General features: G+C 42.3%; 1 protein-coding gene across 1 annotated transcript in view; it reads right to left on the reverse strand.

The window, feature by feature from the left end:
- ABCC2 (ATP binding cassette subfamily C member 2) overlaps positions 1-17418 on the reverse strand; it is a 678688-nt gene that overhangs the window by 588409 nt on the left and 72861 nt on the right. The window lies entirely within an intron of this gene.

Raw genomic sequence — 17418 nt, forward strand, 5'->3', positions numbered from 1 at the left:
CACCGCTGCAAGAAGGGCGATGTCGGTCCCTTGCCCTGGGCGAAATCCCGTCTGCGAGCTTTTAAGTCGATTATTGATTTCCAAAAATTGTGAAAGTTTTTTATTCACAAGCTTTTCGGCAATCTTACTGGTTCCAGGGAGAAGGGAGATAGGCCTGTAATTGGCCAGGTCCGAAGGGTCCGGGGATGGTTTTTTTAATAAAGCCTTGACGACTGCGGCCTTCCAGCTGGAGGGGACGACTCCCTGTTGCAATGAGGTGTTGATCAGATGGGTGAGGGGGGGAACGATGGTGGATGCTACTTTCTTGAGGATACGTAGTGGAGCGGGGTCCCTAGGAGATCCGCTTTTGATGGTATTTAGCGTGCTTTCGACCTCTTCGACAGTCACAGGTCCCCAAGAGGTTAGACGGGGGGAAGTGGGAATATTATTGATCTCATCTTCCTCCCTCGAGTTTGTAGTTGGAATGGAGTCAAGGATTTTCTGGATCTTCTCCTTAAAGAAGTTAGCTAGTTTATGACATTTTTCCTCATCTGCCTTGGGGTCTGGTGGGTTTCTAGGTCCGGGGTCTGGGACCTTAAGGAGTTCTTTTAAAATAGTAAAAGATTCCTTGCTGGAGCAAGAGGAATTTTCTATTCTTTCTTGAAAGAATATGCTTTTTGTCTTGCGAAGGGCGGTCTTATAAATTTGTAATGAGGAATGGTAGGCGTCCTTCTTTACATTAGACTTATCCTTCCTCCAGGAGCGTTCCGTTCTTTTACATTCTTTTCGTAAAAGATTGAGCTCCGGAGTGTACCAAGGAGCAGGGCTCACTCGTTTGGTATGTTTGAAAGTAGTGGTTTTGGGGAGGAGTTTGTCCAATGAGGATGTGACCCAAGAATTGAACTGTTCATCGGCAATGACTGGGTCGGTGGAGAGGGCAGGGATAGAGTCAGTGAGAATGGTGGCCCATTCATCTGGAACAAGCTTGTGCCATCGTCGGTCAGTAACCCGAGTTTTGGGGGGTTGGGAGGGTGATATGAAGAAATACCAGGAGATAGGGATTAGGAAATGATCTGTCCAGGGGAGCGAAAGGGGGGGGCCAGTGGTGATGTCCGTGATGTTGGTAAGGACAGGATCCAAAAGATGTCCCTTGTCGTGGGTAGGTCCGTTATTGACCAGCCGGATATTAAATGACATGAGGTCCAGAAGGAGATCAGACGCTGTCAGGTCTGTGGGGTCTGTGAGGTGGAGATTGAGGTCGCCCACGAGGAGGAAGTTGGGGGCAGATGAAGCTAATTGTGACACCGTGTCAATGAGAGCGTTAAGGAATTTTCCTGGTGATCCCGGAGGACGGTAAATCAACAGTCCCGAAAGGGAGTGTGCCGGGGAAGGTTGAAGGGCGAAGTGGCAGCTTTCGCAATCTTCAATGTTGGCATTGCTGATCCTACAGACAAGGTGTTCTCTATGGATTATTGCCAGCCCCCCTCCTCTACCTCTAGGCCTATGGAGAGTTTGAATAAGATAGCCTGGGGGAAGGGCGTTGACAATGTCAGAATCTGACCAGACAGAGAGCCAGGTTTCTGTGAGAAACAATACATCCAGACCTTGGTCCTGTATCAGCAAGTTGGTTTCTTGAGGATGCTTGGGGAGGGATCGGCAGTTAAGGAGGCCCATCTGTAGTCCAGGCTTGCCCGAGATCTGAGCGACTGGATTACAGCGTGCACAATTGATATAGGGTTTACCTTCTACATGGATGTAGTGACACTCCTGATTTTTTTCCGGGTGGAGAGCCCGGAGCATGTCACTTGTATACACCAAGCGGTCGAGAGGCAAATCCGGCAGAGTCCCTGGGCCTGGGTCCGGCTGGGCCTGGACTGGCCCAGACGGGCTTGCCTTAGGCGCGCCTTCGGCGCGCTGACGGCGCGCCCGCTGCGCCCGTCCGCTGCGCGAACGTGAAGTGCACATGATTATGTGGGCGGAGGGGGCGTGGCCTCGAGCGAGTGGGCATGGCCGCAGGACCGGCTCACTCGCTGATGGCTGCGATTAACTGGGCGTTCCCGCTACAGCGTTTAGCTCTGCTGCGTGGCGGTGAAACGGTAGGAGTTAAGCCCCCGGTAGTGGTGCAGTCGAGGTAGGAAGGTGGGATTTACACTGGCAATTCAGAAACACACAAAAGTAAAATCACACACAGTTTTTGTTAAAAATGCTCCCGGCTGTGCCTCAGGAGTAGAATCTGACCAGAGCTCGTATTCAGCTCGGTTTTTGTAGGCGAAGGGGGCGTGGCCTCGAGCGAGTGGGCGTGGCCGCAGGACCGGCTCACTCGCGGATGGCGGCGATTAACTGGACGTTCCCGCTGCAGCGTTTAGCTCTGCTGTGTGGCGGTGAAAAGGTAGGAGTTAAGCCCCCGGTAGTGGTGCAGTCGGGGTAGGAAGGTGGGATTTACAGTGGCAATTCAGAAACACACAAAAGTAAAATCACACACAGTTTTTGTTAAAAATGCTCCCGGCTGTGCCTCAGGAGTAGATTCTGACCAGAGCTCGTATTCAGCTCGGTTTTTGTAGGCGAAGGGGGCGTGGCCTCGAGCGAGTGGGCGTGGCCGCAGGACCGGCTCACTCGCTGATGGCGGCGATTAACTGGGCGTTCCCGCTGCAGCGTTTAGCTCTGCTGCGTGGCGGTGACAAGGTAGGAGTTAAGCCCCCGGTAGTGGTGCAGTCGGGGTAGGAAGGTGGGATTTACAGTGGCAATTCAGAAATACACAAAAGTAAAATCACACACAGTTACACCCTCAACATTCAACAACTGTCGTAGTCAGAACGTAGTGTACCTACTATTGTGCCCATGTAATTTGGGTTATGTTGGGGAAACAAGTAGAGAATTGAGAATACGTGTTCTAGAGCATAAATTGGCTATACGTACTGATAAACAAAATGCGCCATTAACAGAACACTTTACATTAATGAACCATTCTTGTGAAGACATAAGGTGGTTCATATTAGAGAAAATCAGGATAAACAGAAGAGGAGGAGACATTGAAAAAATAAGAAAGGTTCGGGAACAATGGTATTTTTGTCACTAAAACACCATAGTGAAAGGTCTGAACACTCGGGAGGATTGGACCAAATGTCTATAACTATTCCTGACCTGTTTATAGGACACTACTTACATATGTAGGAATACCAGCTTGCAGACCTTCTCTGTGTGTCTCTATTGCAAGCAGCCATCTAATAATCTGAAATAGAATTTGCATCGCTGTACTTGATCAAATCATTCTTCCTGTAATAAAGAGAAATTACGAATTTGCTAGTCACTGCTTTTCATGCAGCAATAGCGCGTAATTCGCGTTTTTATTTAGTCAATAGAATCACGAGTGCAATCTGTTTAAACAGAAAATCCATCCGATAGTTCGTTTTCCAATTCCACAATCCAACCTCTGAGCATATTAAAACTCCCCTAACATTTTTGACTTTCCCTCTATCAACAGTCACCACGGGCGGATAAAAAGAGGTGGCAACATGCTGATACTATAACGGCGGACCAGATAGGCAACCGCAACTCTAGAAGAGGGAGCGTGATGGCAGCTCCTATGCCGGGCCAATCACAATCGAGTCCCAGTAGGCGCAAAAGGCAAATTCTTCGGCTCCGGATTTCCATCTTCTGATTGGCCTAACTTTACGTTTGTAGTCCAATCATGAGCTGCCAATACATATTTAAAGACCGGCGGAAAACCGCGTCCTGTGTATTCAATACGGAACCCCTATAAGCAGCGGGACAGGCGTTCTCTCAGAGGTAAGACCTTAGCCAGGACTATTTTAAAAGAAGCCAGAGTAGTTAGCCCGTACCGTTAAATTTTAGTTAAACTGCGTACAAGATCATACCTTTTTCTCTTTTCTTTATATATCAGGCTATTACGTCCTGATTGAATTAACAGCTACAGCTAACCAAGCCTAAGTACCTAAGAGGAGGAGAACTATTTGCAGCCCTTCATTTTTCAGGTATGAACCTGTTTTAACCCAGGTAGCTATCTAGCCTAATCTTCACCTGCCAAAGAGTATAGAACATATTCCTTACGAGTACACAGCTTTTTCTGTTTTTAATTCCGTTAGGCTGTGCTCTCTACAAGAGGGAGGAGAAGCTATCTAATGCCCACTCAAACCACGTGAGATTATCATTGAGTGACGGCAAAAGCAGGTATGTCATTGTAGGTCTTACGGTGTAAATTAGCTAAACCAGGCTAGTATAAACCCCTTATGAGTGTATGGCCTTCTTGTTTATACTCCGCCAGGCACACTTTTCATCAGAAGGAAGGGTAACTTCACCATTTCGCTTCATTTAAATCCTGCGAGACTCCTGGCGAGCCCCGGCAAGAGCGGGTAGGTCACTTTTAGTACAGGGGTTAAACACAAAGCGTAAATGCACCCTAAGCTGTATTATATCTTACGCGATTCTTAAATTAAATACTTCTCACAACTAATAGGAGATAACTCGGACCAGTGCTGACATATGAGTCCACAAGATTAACTACTGGTGAGCGCGATCATTAAGAAATCCGCCCCCGTGAAGGTGCAAACTAGAAACAGGTATTAGCCCATATAGCACTGCGGCGTAAAATGAGCAGGGCACACATAAAGATTACGTAGTCTATCACCCTAAGTGCTCTCCTTTAACAATTCACAGGATCCTTTCCTGGATTCCCCGAGTTCTTTGATTACCGCAACCACAAGGACGCGAGCACACTCACAGCAGAGAGCCGCAGTCCCCCAAAATACAACCTCAAGGGTAAGAAAACGAATAGAACATCTCTTTAGCTGGGAAATCAGAATGTTTAGGTAATAATGATTTAAGGTATACGTTCCTATGAAGGATAGAATGACATAGCGACTGTTAAATTAGCAGAGAATTGTACCGTAGATAAATATACAGGGACCTTTAAATACTGTATGTACAGATGTATAGTTTCATTTGGTGCGCTTTTATCTATTGTGATGTAATCCAACTTAGCATAGGACATGTGGACTACAACGATACAATAATAGATGAGTCTGTACCCGTTGTAATATAGTGACCGTGAGTAACCCAATATGTACACCTGTCAGGATGTTACCCAAAGACGTTACAAGATGAATATTTTAATAATGTATAAATAATAGTATGTATAAATGTATAATTAAATGTATATTTATTGTAGGGAAAGTGTACAGACCCCTCAGTACGACAGACTACAAAGAAAAGTCTTGATAAAGGTGGACTCCATTTGTACTTAACCACTGAAACGCGTCGACGCTATTCACTATAGTACAATTTAAGTCTCCATCATCTATGTCTATATACAGAATTAACAGTGGTAAAACATAGATGGAAATATCTGTGAGCTCCAAATGTACTAACTGTATTTTACACATTCTTATGTTTTACAACTTTTGTCTGTCGGTTCAATTGTGCAGGTCATAATTGACTAAGTTGTTATCAGTCTGTTTTTTTATTAATCATTTGATTAGGGAATCATATTATGTGTAGATATGTTATTATTTGTTTTTAATTTTATTTTTTATGTATAATAAACATGTTATAACCTATATATCAGTGCAACTGTAACAGTTTGATTGTTTTGTGAAATTGTGAGACTATGTTTTAGCTTTGTGTCTTATCAATCTCAAGGGAATAATTCCTTTCTTCAGGTTAGATAACCTCAATTCCCTTGGCAGTTTTAATGGGTTCCTCTCCCTTTTTTTACATAACTTGCACAACCAGTTGGTTGGAGAGGCAGTATGTCTCATAAACTCTAATCTTTAGAGCAACAGTGGTTTGATACATCCTAACCACTGAGTATTATGGATAAACTCAAAACCTTCGGGTTTTCAGATGACCAATACAACAGATTGATAAACCTTAATCCTAGGGCAAGTGGTGCAAAGAGTCTGAGTAACAGCAGTCACGAACAGCTTGTGAAGATTCTAAACCTAAAAAAGAAGTTAATAAGAACGGAACTTCACGCAGAGTTTCTCATTGACTATCTTAAATCAGGAGTCATACTCATCGGTTTACAAGTACGAAATGAACCAGGTCTCTTTGTAGAACATCCTAAATTCATCGAGACATGGACTCTGATAGCCAATCGTTGTAGCTGCGATTGGCTAATATTAATCATAGAAACGGCACAAGAGATAATAGACATAGAGAAACAAGAAATAGACAAATTAGAAACTTCGTTACAACAGTCACCAGCACTTGAGGATGCTAAAAAGAAACTTGGAGATTAATCATGATGTTGAAGGCTATAGGGAATACCTCACTAACAAGAAACTTAAAAAGTTTAAAAAGGATGTAGAAAAATACTCAGAAGAGGGAGTCTATCCATATACCCAAAAAGATTACTACACCAATAAAAATGAACCCCGAGGGGAAAGACCCTACCACCAAAGACCCATTTACTCTAGAGGTGGGAACAATAGAAGGATCAGATTCTCCGAAACTTCGGGGTCAGGTAGCGAAGAGGAATCAGATAGACCGCAGGCGAATAGGGGTGGCCTAATTTAGATCGGGAGTCTTTTTTAGAAAGACGCCCAAATCGGGGACAAAGGAACTACAGAGGTTACAACCGCCAAGAACCTCCCCGGAACCATCCACCTCAAAACAGCACGAAAGAGTATATTGCAACCAGAAGCAAGCAATATTGGAGGTAGGAGAATTCCCCATTGTAAACTTATCAAGTAGGGTATTAAACAGTGTTGAACAAGACGTGCTCCAAAAAGGCTTTAGCTTCGCTCCAACCAACATTCACTCTATTTTCAATTTGGAGAGTGATCTTAAAAACTTTTTTAGAAAGATACGGTTAAATACATTTTTTGAAAATAGGGATTATACACCCCCAGATAGTGTCACAGGACTTAAACCTAAATCTACCTTTTTCTCTGGCCTAAATCAATTAGATAAAAATATAGAGATCTTTGAACATATCGTAGAGGTAGACATTAAAGCCCTCTACCACAAAACCGCGAATAACAATTCCAATAATAACTTATCAAGTGAACAAAGAAAGGCTCTCGCAGATCTACAGAAATGCGATGAATTAACCATAAAGCCTGCGGACAAAGGTGGAGGAGTGGTGGTGTTTGACACCCCTAAATACGAGAATAAAATTCGAGATCTCTTAAAGGTTAAAGAACATTATAAAAGAACAAAATTCACAGAATTGAGCACTCTTAAAATAGAGGTGTCTAACCTTCTAAACAGGGGGAGAGAGGAAGGCTTCATTAGCGATAATGAATACAAATTTCTCCTGAACAATCATCCAGTTACCCCGGCAATCTATGGACTTCCCAAGATCCATAAAAATATGGAAGATCCACCGATGAGGCCAATTATTAGTGGAATAGGCTCCGTCTTGGAGCCCCTGAGCCGCTATGTGGATTTCTTTCTCCAACCCATAGTCAAAAAGCAGAGATCTTACCTAAAGGATACATCACATGCAATCAGAACTTTTGAAGGTAGAGGGTTCAACAGGGCGACCCAATTTTTGGTTGCCCTGGATATTGAAGCCCTCTACACGAATATTCCACAAAATGACACCATAGAAGTGATTGAATCCATTTTGGAGAGGGAAGACCTGAGAGGGGGCAATGCCCACTTTATCATGTCTTGTATCTACCTGATACTGAAGAAGAATTTCTTTCTCTTTAAAGAGGAGCTCTATCTTCAGGTCAAGGGGACCAGCATGGGGGCCACATGTGCCCCTAGTCTGGCATGCTTGTACGTTGGCAACTTCGAAGACAAACATATCTTCAATGAGATTGCCCCGTATTTTGAGAACATCTCCTGCTGGAACCGCTACATTGACGATATCATTTTCATCTGGAGCGGTGCCAGTGAGGACCTTGATAGTTTTTTAAAATGGCTCAACCTTGGTGATCCCAATTTAAAATTCACGGAACACCACAGTAACCAAAAAGTTGAATTTCTCGACATAATTATCAAGGAAGAAGAGGGGATTTTAAAAGTAGAACTATTTACGAAACCGACAGACAAGAACACCCTACTCCTTTATTCAAGTAACCATCCTAAAGCACAAAAAGACAATGTTCCATTTGGTGAATTCCTGAGACTTAGACGAAACTGCACTAATCTAGGAGATTTTTATAAACACGCAGAGAATACCAAGACTAAACTGAAAAATAGGGGTTATCCCAATAAATTAATTAAACATGCACTTAAACGTGCACGGTTTTACAATAGGGATATAGTCTGTTAGACCCAGATAGAAATACGGACAAAAAGAATACACCCCTCGATCGGATAGTATTCGTTACGCAATACTCTCATGTGAGCAATCAAATTAAAAACATTGTCAACAGACACTGGAAAATCCTGAACCACAACAGTGAAACCCAACTTAACAAACCATTGTTTTCGTTCCGCAGGAACAAAACCATCAGGAATAGTTAGTACATACATATAAACTTCCAACTGAGAGCCAACGCACCCTGACGGGCAGTTTGGCATCAGGTAACCACAAGTGCGGAACATGCTCCATATGTCCTCAATGTATCATGGGAAACAGTTTTGAGTATAATGGCAAGAAACTTACACCCTCAACATTCAACAACTGCCGTAGTCAGAACGTAGTGTACCTACTATTGTGCCCATGTAATTTGGGTTATGTTGGGGAAACAAGTAGAGAATTGAGAATACGTGTTCTAGAGCATAAATTGGCTATACGTACTGATAAACAAAATGCGCCATTAACAGAACACTTTAAATTAATGAACCATTCTTGTGAAGACATAAGGTGGTTCATATTAGAGAAAATCAGGATAAACAGGAGAGGAGGAGACATTGAAAAAATAAGAAAGGTTCGGGAACAATGGTATTTTTGTCACTTAAACACCATAGTGAAAGGTCTAAACACTCGGGAGGATTGGACCAAATGTCTATAACCATTCCTGACCTGTTTATAGGACACTACTTACATATGTAGGAATACCAGCTTGTAGACCTTCTCTGTGTGTCTCTATTGCAAGCAGCATCTAATAATCTGAAATAGAATTTGCATCGCTGTACTTGATCAAATCATTCTTCCTGTAATAAAGAGAAATTACGAATTTGCTAGTCACTGCTTTTCCATGCAGCAATAGCGCGTAATTCGCGTTTTTATTTAGTCAATAGAATCCCGAGTGCAATCTGTTTAAACAGAAAATCCATCCGATAGTTCGTTTTCCAATTCCACAATCCAACCTCTGAGCAAATTAAAACTCCACTAACATTTTTGACTTTCCCTCTATCAACAGTCACCACGAGCGGATAAAAAGAGGTGGCAACATGCTGATACTATAGCGGCGGACCAGATAGGCAACCGCAACTCTAGAAGGGGGAGGGTGATGGCAGCTCCTATACCGGGCCAATCACAATCGAGTCCCAGTAGGCGCAAAAGGCAAATTCTTCGGCTCCGGATTTCCATCTTCTGATTGGCCTAACTTTACGTTTGTAGTCCAATCATGAGCTGCCAATACATATTTAAAGACCGGCAGGAAACCGCATCCTGTGTATTCAATACGGAACCCCTATAAGCAGCGGGACAGGCGTTCTCTCAGAGGTAAGACCTTAGCCAGGACTCTTTTAAAAGAAGCCAGAGTAGTTAGCCCGTCCCGTTAAATTTTAGTTAAACTGCGTACAATATCATACCTTTTTCTCTTTTCTTTATATATCAGGCTATTACGTCCTGATTGAATTAACAGCTACAGCTAACCAAGCCTAAGTACCTAAGAGGAGGAGAACTATTTGCAGCCCTTCATTTTTCAGGTATGAACCTGTTTTAACCCAGGTAGCTATCTAGCCTAATCTTCACCTGCCAAAGAGTATAGAACATATTCCATACAAGTACACAGCTTTTTCTGTTTTTAATTCCGTTAGGCTGTGCTCTCTACAAGAGGGAGGAGAAGCGATCTAATGCCCACTCAAACCCCGTGAGATTATCATTGAGTGACGGCAAAAGCAGGTAGGTCATTGTAGGTCTTACGGTGTAAATTAGCTAAACCAGGCTAGTATAAACCCCTTATGAGTGTATGGCCTTCTTGTTTATACTCCGCCAGGCACACTTTTCATCAGAAGGAAGGGTAACTTCACCACTTCGCTTCATTTAAATCCTGCGAGACTCCTGGCGAGCCCCGGCAAGAGCGGGTAGGTCACTTTTAGTACAGGGGTTAAACACAAAGCGTAAATGCACCCTAAGCTGTATTATATCTTACGCGATTCTTAAATTCAATACTTCTCACAACTAATAGGAGATAACTCGGACCAGTGCTGACATATGAGTCCACAAGATTAACTACTGGTGAACGCGATCATTAAGAAATCCGCCCCCGTGAAGGTGCAAACTAGAAACAGGTATTAGCCCATATAGCACTGCGGCTTAACATGAGCTGGGCACACAAAGATTACGTAGTCTATCACCCTAAGTGCTCTCCTTTAACAATTCACAGGATCCTTTCCTGGATTCCCCGAGTTCTTTGATTACCGCAACCACAAGGACGCGAGCACACTCACAGCAGAGAGTCCACCAAAATACAACCTCAAGGGTAAGAAAACTAATAGAACATCTCTTTAGCTGGGAAATCAGAATGTTTAGGTAATAATGATTTACGGTATACGTTCCTATGAAGGATAGAATGACATAGCGACTGTTAAATTAGCAGAGAATTGTACCGTAGATAAATATACAGGGACCTTTAAATACTGTATGTACAGATGTATAGTTTCATTTAGTGCGCTTTTATCTATTGTGATGTAATCCAACTTAGCATAGGACATGTGGACTACAACGATACAATTATAGATGAGTCTGTACCCGTTGTAATATAGTGACCGTGAGTAACCCAATATGTACACCTGTCAGGATGTTACCCAAAGATGTTACAAGATGAATATTTTAATAATGTATAAATAATAGTATGTATAAATGTATAATTAAATGTATATTTATTGTAGGGAAAGTGTACAGACCCCTCAGTACGACAGACTACAAAGAAAAGTCTTGATAAAGGTGGACTCCATTTGTACTTAACCACCGAAACGCGTCGACGCTCTTCACTATAGTACAATTTAAGTCTCCATCATCTATGTCTATATACAGAATTAACAGTGGTAAAACATAGATGGAAATATCTGTGAGCTCCAAATGTACTAACTGTATTTTACAAATTCTTATGTTTTACAACTTTTGTCTGTCGGTTCAATTGTGCAGGTCATAATTGACTACGTTGTTATCAGTCTGTTTTTTTATTAATCATTTGATTAGGGAATCATATTATGTGTAGATATGTTATTATTTGTTTTTAATTTAATTTTTTATGTATAATAAAACATGTTATAACCTATATATCAGTGCAACTGTAACAGTTTTTGATTGTTTTGTGAACTTGTGAGACTATGTTTTAGCTTTGTGTCTTATCAATCTCAAGGGAATAATTCCTTTTTTCAGGTTAGATAACCTCAATTCCCTTGACAGTTTTAAGGGGTTTCTCTCCCTTTTTTTACATTCTATGGGAATTCACAAGGGCGTATTATCAAGCCCATTATCGCCACTTTAGCGGCAGTTTCTGCCGCTAAAGCGGCGATAATGTTAACACTGTTTCTTGAGAATATGCCCCCTAGAGTCTAGAGGGAGTACTTGAAAATCCAGGTCTTCCGTGGATTGTGGAATTCAAGAAGTGAGGAGGAGGCTCTTATGTGTAGCAGAATATAGTTCCCCATTTTAGGAACGGTGTAGGAGAAGGCTTAACCACCCAATCTGGTTTTTCGTAGGCACGGGATGTGTGCAAATAGGAGTCCAAACGAGCAGAGGTGTCTGGAAGGTTTGTGAAAGGAGATGCGATTGGTGAAGTATGCCGGTTTAGTGTTATGTAGTGTCTTGAAAGTGTGGGTGAGGAGTTTGAATTGTGCTTATGTGTGTATGGGAGCCACTGGAGCTTCTTTGGGTGTGTTGCAATGTGAATGTGATGTGGGAGGTTGAAAGTGATTCAGGTTGCAGAGTTCCGAGTGGTCTGCAGCCTTCTGATGAGTTTTTTGTTGATCCAAGCATACAAGGTATTCCCATAAATCGGCTTGCTTATGATGAGTGCATGCATAACAGTTTTCCAGGTGCGGATTGGGGGCCATTTGAAAAAATGCATCACTCCTGGCCAAACTGTACTTATAGACTCTGCAATGGCAGTTCTGTGTGAGTGAAACTAACAACACTATTGTTGCATGTGTTCTGTCTGGTTATGGGGGGGACAAGTTCAACACAGTGGTTGCTCACAGCGCTTACTTGCTACACACCGTGTGGGGGCAGGTCTCACTTTTACTTTGTTCTCTCCGATTCACTACTCGTGTCTATTTCTGGTGCTCTCTGAAAGAATGTCTATGGGTACATGTGACTGGGTGGGTAACCTGCTGCTCTTTAAGGTCATCATCTACTATTTACTGTGCTTTGAAAGTTGATACAATTGAATATGTAACGAAAAATGTTCTGTCAAATTTACCATTTTGGTCTGTCGTTTTCCAAAATTTTCTTGGGGGGAATAATCATCCCACACCCCCCTAGTGGTGCTCATGCTTGCTTTCTGTGCTCGCTCGCTACGCGCTGGACGGGGGCTGGTCTGGCTAAATCTGCCAGGCCTGCTTTCAGTTCCCAGTCCGGCCCTGGCGCACGTACGACTTTATACAATTTCATGGCTGTGACTTGAAATAAACATGAATGATGACAATGAACTAAAATTTGTACTGTTAATGAAGTGGAAGACGAAAACTATACACCACAGTGCCAGCAAAAGGAAAAATCCGAAATTAGCCTTACGTTCCTTTTGCGGGCGGCAAGCTTGAGCTCAGTAAAGAGATTTCCCATGTGCATGGTCCATCTGGCATAGGTATGTTACCCTAGAGTGCAGTCAATGTCTGGGTAAAGCACAAGAAGGCTTTCCCCATGTCCTTGGCAGAGGTTGGAATCAGCAAAAGACTCTGCCCTCTACATCTTTAGCCCTATAACCTGCCGTAGCGGGCTATACCAGCCATTAATAGCCCGCTCCAGCGTTAAAGGCCAGAGCCGAAACTTCATGTGACAAAGTATTTTCACATCTGGGAGGGGAGAGCTGAGGTGACATGTCACTGTGATTACAGAGTAAGAGTGGATTCATGTAGAATAATGAGAAGATAGAACGGGCCACCATCATACTAACTAAATACAAAATGGAACTGTTACAGTTGGAAATGGGACAATTGCCAGAATGTATAAGACCGATGTGTATACTAAGCAAAATATCTGTGGAGGCACCTACAATGAACATGTTTATTCTAAGCCTAATCTGAATCTTGAATCCTAAAATAATTGTGGAGCGGAATGTAGTATCTGATGTTTTTACTCCCACCAAGAGGATGATGAGAGTAAGGACATAGAAACTTTACAAGCTACAACTTCACTAACTTCAGGCATTGACATTCAGTGCAAAGAGGAAAATTTGCATTTTTTAAAGTGAGCCCTGTTCATTTTATGGAAGTAGGGCAAATCTCCGTAAAAGAGATTGATGGAGTCAAACAATCAACACAATCAAAACAACCCAGAAATAAAAATAAGAAGTGATCATGCACAACAATGCAAAGGAAATAAACATGTAATAAAGTTAAAGCATTAAAACAAAAATCCACGCAAGCCTTGATATTAGGATCTTTGGAAGGGAAGTGTCAGTCTTCTTCCACCAATGTCCAGCTAACTACACCCAGGCCACCAAGTACAATCTTTGCGTGGAGGAAGGTAACCTGGCAAGTAGGTAATGTAATTCCATCTTCGGTTAGCTGTCTGTAAAACCGCTGCCATTCTGGATGAGGTAGTGGTATTTGCCTTTCTTCAAAAATGTTGTATACATTGATTAAGGCTCGGGTTGCTGGTTTTGAAAATACTTTTGTTTCTGCAAATTCCTGTCTAAACAGGACAGCATCACGCAAAGGTGTGGGTATATTTCTAAAGTTGCTAGGTAGATACGTCACATACTGTTTTTTTAAATCTGGGGGAGTATTTCTTGAGTAGAGTGGGACTTCTAGATCACCTCAAATAAGGGATGGGATGAACATATGATAGGGCATATGATATAAGGCAATACCACCCAGTACTGGCAAGTCAGGGGCACTTTCAGGAGGACAAGAATAGCAACATTTCAAGTTAATTGGTAAGATTATACCCTATACTTTTAACTCCACAACAATGGGCACCTACTGTGAGAAATACGGATTGTCAGAGTGACCACTGACAATGACTTGGCGATGTGGCTCCCGTGAAGTGTCTATGGTTTTTACTTTATACCCTTTTTCTTTCTTCTGTATTGCGTAGCCTCTATCTTTTATTTTTCTCTGGCCTCTTTTCATAAAGAAAGTAGTTAGGCTGTAATTTTGATTTTAGTACCAACAGCCTGTATACCTTCTACATAAGACTTTGGACAATACCTCAGTGTAGGTAAACCCACATCGATGTTCTGTTCTGGGTAAACATTGTGCCAATTGGTGCATTTATGTTATTTAGGTTGTAGCCGTCAGACGTAAAATTCCCCGGAATACTTTGAGATTTGAATTTAGTTTAGATTGTGTCAACTCTTTATTGTTTGGTTGTATTTATTGCTTTGATGTACAATATATGTGACATCTATTTTTTCAAAACAATTATTGCTGATGCGGATGTCCCTTGTATTCGTTTTCAGGTGTGACTGATAGATAATAGCTACAGTGTTAGGTTTTGTCCAGGATCATTCTTTTATTTGTTTTTCTTGTCATTTTTTACTTGTAACTCTATAGTGTGGTCTTAATTTCCTCAGTGTATCTTTTCTCGTTAGCCTCCATACTCTTTTGTGGATTTTAGAATTCAGTCTTTTCATATATGTTTTGGTACCGTTCAGTAGGCCTCACTGCTTAGGATTGTGGGGTCAAGTTGACAAAGCCAGGATCTGAATTTGTAACTCGTGTCACTCACAACCGAACTGAATTCTAAGATCCAACAAATCATTGACATATGGAGAAAACAGTCCAGGACATGTATAAGCGCATTCCTATCTAGGTGCCTAGTAGAGTGCTCCTTCTTAATGCACAGAATACCAGACTGTCAGAGACTACAAACTAGACCTACTCTCATTCAAGTCAGTGGTAAAAAATAAGTTGTGACATCACTTTGTGTAAGATCATCCACATTGAGCATGCATATCAGTCCTTCCACTTATGCTTTGCGACTTCTGACAGGACTTCCATCAAACTGTTTGTCCTTCTAGCATCACTGATGACTGCTGAAATGGAAAATACTTAAATAAGCCCTGCACTGAAACTGAAAGAAAAAATGAGTAAAAAACATACCACCTCAATTATTGCTTAATGTATAATACTGTACACAGATCTTAAATCGCATCCCAGATATTGCAAGATTACAATTAGTTTCATCAATGACCATCTCAAAAACACTAGAAGAAGTTAGTAAAACGTAACCTGTAGAGCGTAGACCTCACTTATCCCAGCAGGCCAGAAAGCAAGTCGTGGTTGCTCTTATTGGCTCCCGACTTGACTATTGCAATGCGCTGTATGCAGGTCTCAGTAAGGGGCTGCTGCAGCGCCTTCAACTGGTCCAAAATGCGGCAGCTAGGTTTGTGTTGGATCTACCCAAACGTGCATCGGTCACCTCCGCTAGGAAGGCATTGCATTGGCTACCTGTTGAGGACAGGATCTCTATTAAAATCCTGTGCCTTACCTTTGGCGCCCTAGCGAGAAATAGGTCTGTGGGGATTGGGGCTCTTTTGACCCCCTACTGCCCCTCGAGGAATTTGGGCTCTGCTAACAAATCCTTGTTATCTGTACCACGCATTCGCAAAGCCAAATGGGGTGGCAGAGCTTTTTCCACAGTGGCACCTAAAACGTGGAATGCTCTTTCCGTTGAAATAAGGCCCTTCCCACTCTTCAGTCCTTTAGGAAAGCTTTGAAGTCACGACTATTTGCCAAAGCATACCTGTAGTTTTGCCTCTGCCTTTTAAGATTTATTTTATAGGCGCCTTGATGCCTTCGGGTTTTAGTTGCGCGGTCATAAATTTTCTTTCATTCATTCATTCACTTCTTAACATACTTAAGGAAATGGAAAAAAATGTTTCCTTGAACAGAAATGCTTAACATTTTGTCTTCATAAATGAGAAAGCGGGTGATTTGGGCTGGTCACAGTGGTAATTAGGGAAGGACATCACATCTGGTCAATCAATTATGGTCACAGATGTTAGCGCAACCTCCAGTACAACTCACATCTGCCACATTGCTCTATCATATTATTATTATTTACTAAAAGCTGCTAATTAATGTAATTGTTGATTTGCATTGGATAGCACACAGTCTGCCATTAATTAGTATGGTAGTACAGTGCCTTTCGCAGCCCGAGGTGCTACTTTCTAAACGGTTTGATCGCAGACTGGAGTTTGAATCGGTTTTGTGGCGGTGTATGGTTAGAAGGGTGAGTGTGTCATGTTTAATGAGCTGTCAGTTTGAGGCAGACCGTTGGGGTGTACCAAAATTACTTACGTGCTTCTTCCATTGGTGTAGGTGCTCATGGCCAGGTACAAGCATATGTGTGATGAATATAGTTCACAGGCCAATAGTTCATGGTGTGTGCTTTATACAATCATGGCGCCCGGATTTTGGAAGGTGGATCAACAAATGGGGGTCAGGACTGTTAGAGATGGATTCTGTGTGACCTGCACACAACACATAACATTGTACCGACTCAAAAAAGAAATGTGTTCTGAAAATCGTTCCCAAAAGAGCCTGTATAGTCTCAATGCACTCCCCTGTCGGTGTTACACAACCCAGCGTTTCTGGTTTTTCAAAACAACCTCCCTTAGTCCAAATGGCTTTGTCACTGCTCTTCCTGTCTTAGTTGCACTCTTGTACTCTATGTCCCCTTTCTGTGCACTTTGACCACATTGTGCTGCCGCTGGGTTTTTTATTTAGCATGTGAACAGTTTGAAAGTGGGCCAGAGGTTTAATCAGAGTGGGAAATCAAATGTCAACTCAGTTGTCCCATGTGTTATTGAAAAGTGCTTTGTCCGGTGACGATGCAGTCTCACCTAAATTTGATCAGCATTTTAAAACAAGCATTTACAATGCAATGGTCTCGGCATTATTAAAGGTAGAGCTGTTGGCATTGCTCATGACATTTTTTTTTCATTTTTTTTTAAAAACATAAATAAATTGCATTGTCATTTACAAAAGCAATAGGTGAGCATTAGAGAGTAGTAGAGAGTATTCGCGGACACAGAGCCGCGCACACACACACACAGACAGACAGAGCCGCGCGCACACACACAGAGCCGCGCAGACACAAACAGACAGAGCCACGCACAAACACACACAGACAGAGTCACGCACACACACACAGACAGAGCCGTCAGTCTGTGTGTGTGT

The sequence above is a fragment of the Lissotriton helveticus genome, chromosome 5_1 (assembly GCF_964261635.1).
Source record: "Lissotriton helveticus chromosome 5_1, aLisHel1.1, whole genome shotgun sequence".
NCBI lineage: Eukaryota > Metazoa > Chordata > Amphibia > Caudata > Salamandridae > Lissotriton > Lissotriton helveticus.